Raw genomic sequence first — 8,429 nt, 5'->3', positions numbered from 1 at the left:
TTCTCATGTAAGGGAACACAATCAATGATGCATTACTTTAAAACCAAGAGTGAAAGGGGTACAGCTATAGAACCATTTCTACCACCAGATGGTGTTTGTCTGCTTCTGTGTACTAATTGCTATCAATAATTAAACACAGGTCTCTGATTCATATGCACAGAGGCAGTGATTCTTAAATTAAACATTTTAGAATCATTATAGTACATTTTATAGGTTCAGCTAAACACAGCACTCTGGATGATTATGATTAAACATACTGATACTAAATTACATATTGATCCATAAATATCAATGTGCACAGAGAAGCAATGAGAATAATGCTTGTAACAAGAAGGAGCATTTTAATTTTAGATGATAATGGGTACAGCTTTTAATGGGACATCTTGCAGAGGTTTGGATTCTTCCAGTTGACTTTCATCATGTAGGAAATAAATTTTATTTTTCCTTTTGTAATATTAAACATTAATTATAGACTATATCTAATTTTCTGAAGTACATATCCAGCAAAAGTAGATTCAATATCTCAAAAATGAAGAGAAGAAATAATTTGTGTTTTTCCCCAGCATTTTCTTATAACTTTAAACAGAGTAACATAACTTAAAATTATTTCAACTTCCTTGAATGTTTATCAATAAGAGAGACAGATGAACAGAGATATTTTGAATGGAGATAGCATTGGTTGATTAAAAAAAGAAAAAGTGTGGTTCAAACTGGATTCTACCATGTGTATGACCTTGTACCAAAACTCTATGACCCTGAGTGATTGTGTCTCCACCAAGATTTTAAATAAGAGAGTATAAAGATCTCTGAAGTCTTTTCAGCTCTAAAATTACATGATTTTATTATCTTATTAAAATCCACAGCTATTTGAGAGGAAGCTGCACTAATGCAAATGGGAACTGAAGTTGCTCATAGAAGCCAGAAGTTGCACTTGATGATTCACTCATTTCCAGTCATATCTTCTGCTGCTCTATTGACTAATGCAGATACTTTACACATTCTGCATCATCATCCTCAATCAAAGCCATCAGATGATGCACATGTATAAAGAACTATCTCTCAATTATGAGTCATGTGTTCAACTTGCTTGAGGAGACAATAAATAATAAAAAAATATATTAGAAGTGAAAGAACACTGTTCTTTATAAAAATAGATAAATGAAGCAATATTCTTTTGGCTAAATTGTTCATTGCTCTGAAAAATATTGTGTGCCAGTATTACTCAGCTGATTAGAAAACTGTGGGAAATTATAGTGTATGAGGTACTTAAAGAACAGACAATACTTTCTTAGAACCTCAGATACTTTCATAAAGTTTTTGTCTTCAAGGGGTTCCAAACACTTTGCAGTAAATTTTAAATGTCATAATTGGTTTATTCTCCTTTCTTCTTCATCACTTTGGTTGGCTACCAGAGTGCGTATGCAGGTTGGAGAGGAGACAGTATAGCAACAAAGCACATTGTCTCAACAAGGTCAAAAGTTGAGTTAACAAAAGTTAACAAAACAAACAAAACAAAAGTTAACAAAAATGTATGCAGTGTAAACAAAGTCATTTTTATCTTTTTATTTTCCAGTGTGGCTTCAGGGACTTATCAGTTCCATCAACATCTGTGGAATGCATTTTTTAGCGGTATATTTATAAAGGTAGGTAAGCTACAAAAGAGGAAACCCCTATAGTGTCTATGCTGTGCCTTAATATCTTCATCTATAAAATAGATCTATTAATACTCTAATAAAAATATTAAATATATTCAGGGGCACCTGGGTGGCTCAGTCGGTTAAGCGTCCGACTTCAGCTCAGGTCATGATCTCTCGGTCCGTGAGTTCGAGCCCCACGTTGGGCTCTGTGCTGACAGCTCAGAGCCTGGAGCCTGTTTCAGATTCTGTGTTTCCCTCTCTCTGACCCTCCCCTGTTCATGCTCTGTCTCTCCCTGTCTCAAAAATAAATAAAACGTTAAAAAAAATTAAAAAAAAATATATTCAATAATAAGGTTTGTCAAGGAATGGAATTATATAAACCTCATGTTGTATCCCACTGTAACCATTTTATATCCCTTCTGATTCATTTAGAGGTAAACATTGTGCCCACTGTCCTCTGTAGCCTTTTCAAACTTTTCCTACCAAACAGTTATAATGACAATGCTGGGTTTGTTTTTTGGAAATTTTCACTAATGTTCATGAAATGATATTAATGATGTTGTTATTTTGGGTTGATGCAATCATCACAAATAAGCATATGAGGTTTCAACATAAATGTAGGATCATTTTAGATTACTTGCCCAGGATTTTGAAGAAGCCAAGAGAATGGCAGTGTAAAATTTTTAGCATATTGATCTGTATTGTATGAGTTATAAAAATACACATTGCCTAATAAAACAAAAAATTAAAATACCAAGAATAGGCAAGAAACACAATACGTTGTGCATGTTATAGAAGAGGTCAAGTATGGCATGGAAGTGTCATCCTTACCAAGTTTGGTGATGTAGAAAAATAAGAGAACGTATTTTTATTTTTCTAATACTGTGCTTCAGAGTGAAACCTCAATAGATACTGACACAAGGTAGACTAAAGCAAACATCACAACATCACAAGGGACCATAAAAATGACACAAAGATTGGATGATTGTAACTAAATCTACAGAGACCTGGGAAGAGAAAATGCAGCTTGTGGTACATACACAAATACAAAGAACCACATTATACATGTAAGCTGCTGCCCAGGCAGATAAGGAAACATTACTTATTATCAGTTATCTGTTCTCAGGTTTTAGTTTTGATTCCGGAGTTATTGAAGATATTGCAAAAGCAACAAAGCAAAATTACTTTCATCCCTGCCTTCTTGAATAAACCCTTGTTTTCAAGATTCATCTGAGTTTTTTCAAGCTGCTCAAAGACTTCAAAATCTCATGACAGAGAGAAAACATATATCCTCTCCTCTGATCACAGAGAAAAGCCAGCTGAAAGAGAGATGCAGAGAATTATCAAGACAGGGACAATCCTTATAGGAAAGAGTCACCAATGTGATTTTGTATATAGTGTCCCTACCACAGCATTCAAAACTTTTTTCATCTTTTCCTTACAAGTCTCATGTTACAAGTCTCATGGTTTTTCAAGTACAGTAGCTGCTAAATTATAAATAGAACATAAGGGGAATAATTACAGAAAGCCATTATGACTCAATACTGAATTGAATCTAATCAATCAGATAAGTCCTAGCAAGGGTGGGGAAAAGCCCAGAAAAGTTTTTTTAAAAAAGATGAGAAAAGTGAAGGGGAAAAGCCAAATTTGGGTTTAAGGTAAATTCTTTACTCAGTGTGGGTAGCCATGTGGTAATTTCTGAGATTTTCAGATGCTTAGAACATGAAGAAGAAAAAGGAGGAAATGTAGAAAGTGAATAGGAAAATGCTGAACACAAATTTTTCTCTCTTCATTTTTACACCAAGGACCACCCTTACTCATTACCTGGCAGAGGAAGGAATGTTGCTGCAAAACAGGTTTCACAGTTAGGATTACCCTCAATACCTTTTAACTCTCTGTCATTCATTTTCAAGGACAGCAGCAAAGGGAAACTTTAGAAATAGTTGAAAACGATAGTAAATATTAAATGATCAAAATACAAAACCAGAAGGAGAAGCTTACAGAACTGGATTCCTTTTGGTAGCACTTGTGGTAGAATGTGGTAATAAAATCTGTTTATCTAATAGAATATCAGTTCCTCAAAGGCAAGGACCATCATTATGCTTCTATCTATTATCCCACAGTTCCTAAAACATTTTTTGGTCCCTACATATGCTCAATAGATATATGTTCATTCTCTTTGTTAACTCCATAAATGGGGATCAAATGAGTCTAACAAAGGTGTACAATTCTAGAAATGAGTTTGAATTCTAAATTCATAACAGCACGAAATTTTGGTGATGACTTAATGCGAATTTGAGACCACCCCGGGTGCTGCTAATAATAACCTGAAGACTAGCTGGCATAGGTTGATAATCTCTGGGCAGGAAAGGCATAATTCATGAATGACTGGATTTGGGAAATAGATTTAAATAACTTCATTTACTCTTATGAAAGAGTTACAGTCATTTAAAGTTACCTTAGATAGGCACTCCTTACCCCTTGAAAGCATAAAATATTTTCTTTTTTTAATGTTTACTTATTTATTTTTGAGAGACAGAGAGAGAGAGGTCATGAGCAGGGGAGGGGCAGAGAGAAAGGGAGAGAGAGAATCCCAAGCAGGCTCCACACTGTCAGCGCAGAGCTGGATACAGGACTCAATCTCGAGAACCATGAAATCATGACCTGAGCCAAAATCAAGACTCAGACACTTAACCAACTGAGCCACCCAGGGGTGGCTTATATTTTGAAATAATCACTTGGTTAGAATGGGTAAATGTGCATTTCCATTTATAACACTTATTGCATGTTATTGTGATTCTTTGATGATGTTTATAACTTTATCTTCCTCACTGGAATATATATTTCTTCTGTATAAACACAGTTTAATTCACCCTTTTAGCTTCAGTCCTTATAGTAGCCCATAGGTAGAGACATACTCAATAAATGTTTATTGAATGGACAACTCAAAAAAGCACAAATCTCTTAATTTGGTGTTTAAGCTGTACCACAAACTCTTCCCAAGCCATTTCCAGTATTTTAAGCACTTCTGTCCTGTCCCAAAATCTAATTTCTGTGTGTAATAAGCCTGTTTAAACCCTTACATTTCAGGGAAACATTTGTTGATACAGATCTTTTATATATATGTATCATACAGTCATTTGTACACTTTTCCTTTGCTAAACCTGTGTTAAATCATGGTTAAACCAGACGACTGATAATAATTTACATTTGGGGCTAGTATTCTAAAATGGACTTTAGTCCTACCTTACTACAAGAAAACCCAGAAACTTTGACATTGGCGTATGTACTTCCTATTAATTTTTTTAAACTAAACATTTTATATTGGAATAATTTTAGATTTATATATGGGTTGCAAAGATAATATAGATGTCATAAAATTGTATGCAGAAAATCCCAGGGAATAATAATAATAATAATAATAATAATAATAATAATAATAATAAAAGACTCCAAGAGCGAGTAAGTGAGTTTTATAAGGTTCTAGGATACAAGGTCAATATAAAAAATGTAATTGTATGTTTCTATGTACAAATGATAAAAAATTGGAAAACAAGATTTGAAAACACAATATCACTTAAATAAATTAAAAAATGAGATACTTAGGTATTAATCTAACAAAACATGTACAGGAGCTATATTCTGAACACTATAGAATGTTGATAAATCAAAATGACTTAAATAAATGGAGAGAGTTACCAAGATCATGGTTTGAAAGACTCAACATAGTAATCATGTTAGTTCTTCTCAAAGTTATCTATGAAGCTTATACAACACCAAACCAAATCCCAGATGGAGTTTTATAGATGTAGACAAGCCAGTTCTAAAATTTATATGAGAGGGGGGCTCAGTTGGTTAAGCATCTGACTCTTGATTTCTGCTCAGGTCATGATCTCATGGTTTGTGAGTTTGAGACCTGCATCAGGCTTTGCACCGACAGCATGGAGCCTGCTTGGGATTCTCTCTCTCCCTCTCCCTCTGCCCCCCTCTTCTCAAAATAAATAAACTTACGAAAATAAATAAAATGTATATGAGAGGTTAAAGGAACTAGAACAGCTAAAGCAATTTGGAAAAAAAGAATAACGTTGAAAGAACCACACTACCAAAACTTAAAACTTACTATAAAGCTACAGTAATAAAGACAGTGTGGTTTTGGCAAATGGATAAACACCTAGATCAATGGAATATACTGAAGAGTTCAAGATAAACCTATGTAAAAGTGGCCAGTTATCTTGACAAAAAAAAATGCACAAAAGTAATTTAAGGAAGAAAGGAAAATCTTTTCAACAAATAATATTAGAACAGTTGGTAATCCATATGAAAACAAAAGTGGAGCTTAACCTAAACCTTATACCTTATTAAAACATTAACTACAAGTAGATTATAAATGGAAATGAAAGGAAACTATTAAGGAAAAAAAAAAAAACTTAAGGTAGGGGAATGTGCAAAATGTGAAAGGGCGTGGGAGATACAGGCTTCCAGTTAGGGAAAGAATAGGTCACAAGAATTAAAGGCACTGCATAGGTAATATAGTCAATGGTGGTGTAATAGCTTGTATGATGACAGATGCTACCCTTGTGGTGAGCAGAGCATAATCTATAAACTTGTCTAATGACTATGTGGTACACCTGAAACTAACGTAACATTGTGTCTCAACTATATTCAAGAAAAAAAAAACCTAAAAAAAAATGTTCCGGACTAGGGTTAGATCAAGAATTCTTAGAAATGACAGCAATACTATAATTCATTAAAGATAAAAATGATAAAGAATTATACTTTTCAAAATTAAAAAACTTTGCTTTGCCAAAGTCACTGTCAGAAAATTCTTAGGGGCACCTGGGTGGCTCAGGTCACCATCACACAAATTTATGAGTTCAAACCCCACATCAGGCTCTCTGCTGTCAGTGAGGAGCCCACTTCAGATCCTCTATCCCCCTCTCTCTCTGCCCTTCCCCAACTCTCTCTCTGTCTCTTCTCTCTCATAAATAAACATTAAAAAAAAAAAAGAAGTAGGGGTGGCCTGGGTGTCTCAGTTGGTTAAGCATTGGACTCTTGATTTTGGCTCAGGTCATAAAGACCCGTGTCAGGCTCTGTGCTGACAGCATGGAGCCTGTTTGGGATTCTCTGTCTCCCTCTCTCTCTGCCCCTCCCCCACACACTCTCTGTCAAAATAAATAATAAACATTAAAAAAAGAATGCATAGACAAGTTTCAGATTCATGGAACATATATGTAAATCACATAAGAGATTGTATATATATGTATATATATATAATTCCCCTATGTAATATATATACTCCCCTTATAATATATATATATAAGTATAGATATTATATTATAATTATTTATATTTTATATATTATAAATAACATATATTCCACCAAAATATACAAAGAAATCTCAAAACTCAGCAATAACAAAACTAACAATCCAATTTTAAAGAAATAATTAAGTGGGCGCCTGGGTGGCTCAGTTAGTTAAGTGTCCGAATTCAGCTCAGGTCATGATCTCACAGTTTGTGGGTTCGATCGCTGCATCAGGTTCTGCACTGACAGCTCAGAACTTGGAGACTGCTTCAGATTCTATGTCTCCCTCTCTCTCTCTGCCTCTCTGTGTCTTTTTTTTTTTTTTTTCTGCCTCTCTGTGCCTTATGCTTTCTCTCTCTCTCTCTCTATCTCTCTCTCAAAAATAAACATTAAAATTTTTTTTTAAATAATTAAATATTTGAACAGTGTTACATTAATTAACCAAAGGAGGCCAGTTGACTGGGGAATCTCTCATGTCTTTGTAGCCTATGTAGCAAATGGAAACCTAAGCCAGAGTCAATGCACTAGAGTCCAAGAAAATGAAACTTAAGAACATCCAATCACAAACAACAAATTTAGCTTCCCCACATTAAGCAATCACTTAAACTGTAGCCAATTAAATAATCGCTTTGCTTCTAATTCTTCTCTATACAAAATTTGCCCCTAGCTCCTGTTGGTAGAGTATTCTTAACCACTTTTTGTTTGCTTCTGCCCAATTTTAAATGATGTATGTTCAAAGAAAGCCCTGAATATTTGAATGTGCCTCAATTTCTCTTTTAACAACAGACACTCCATCAAAAATGATGTAAACACATGAAAAGATGCTCAATATAATTAACCACTAGAGAAATGCAAATTGAAACCAAAATGCAATATCTCTATACGCCTTGCACACCTAATAGAAAGACTAAAATGAAAAATGCTAATAATACCAACTGTTGGTGAGGATGTACACCGGAACACATGTATTACTGATAGAAATGCAAAAATGAACATTTAACTTTGGAAAAGGGTTTAGCTGTTTCTTATAAAATGAAACAAACTTACCACAAGACCCATCTATCCAACTCCTGGGTATTTGCCCTAAAAAAAAAAGATTTTCACAAAATCCTGAGCATGACTGTTTCTGGCAGTTTTCTTTATAATAGACAAAAACTGTAAACAACACAAATGTCTTTATTGGGTTACTGACACACTATGGTTCATCCACAAAATTTAATACCACTTTGCAATAAAAAAGATCAAACTGTTAATACATGCAAAAGCTTGATGATTCTCATAAAATGCTATGCTGAGTGAAAGAAGGCCATCATACATATTATTTGATCCATTTATGTGAAATTCTCAAAAAGATAAAACTATGGTGATGGAGAACATATCAATGGTTGCCAAGGTTTGGCAACTTTGTGGGGGGGATATAACAATAACGGTGTAAAACAAGGAAGTTTTTTGGGGTGATGGAACTGTATCTTAATTATGGTAGTGGT

This window comes from Panthera onca, chromosome D3 (genome assembly GCF_046562875.1).
Source record: "Panthera onca isolate mPanOnc1 chromosome D3, mPanOnc1 haplotype 2, whole genome shotgun sequence".
Taxonomy (NCBI): domain Eukaryota; kingdom Metazoa; phylum Chordata; class Mammalia; order Carnivora; family Felidae; genus Panthera; species Panthera onca.
This window is presented reverse-complemented; position numbering follows the sequence as displayed.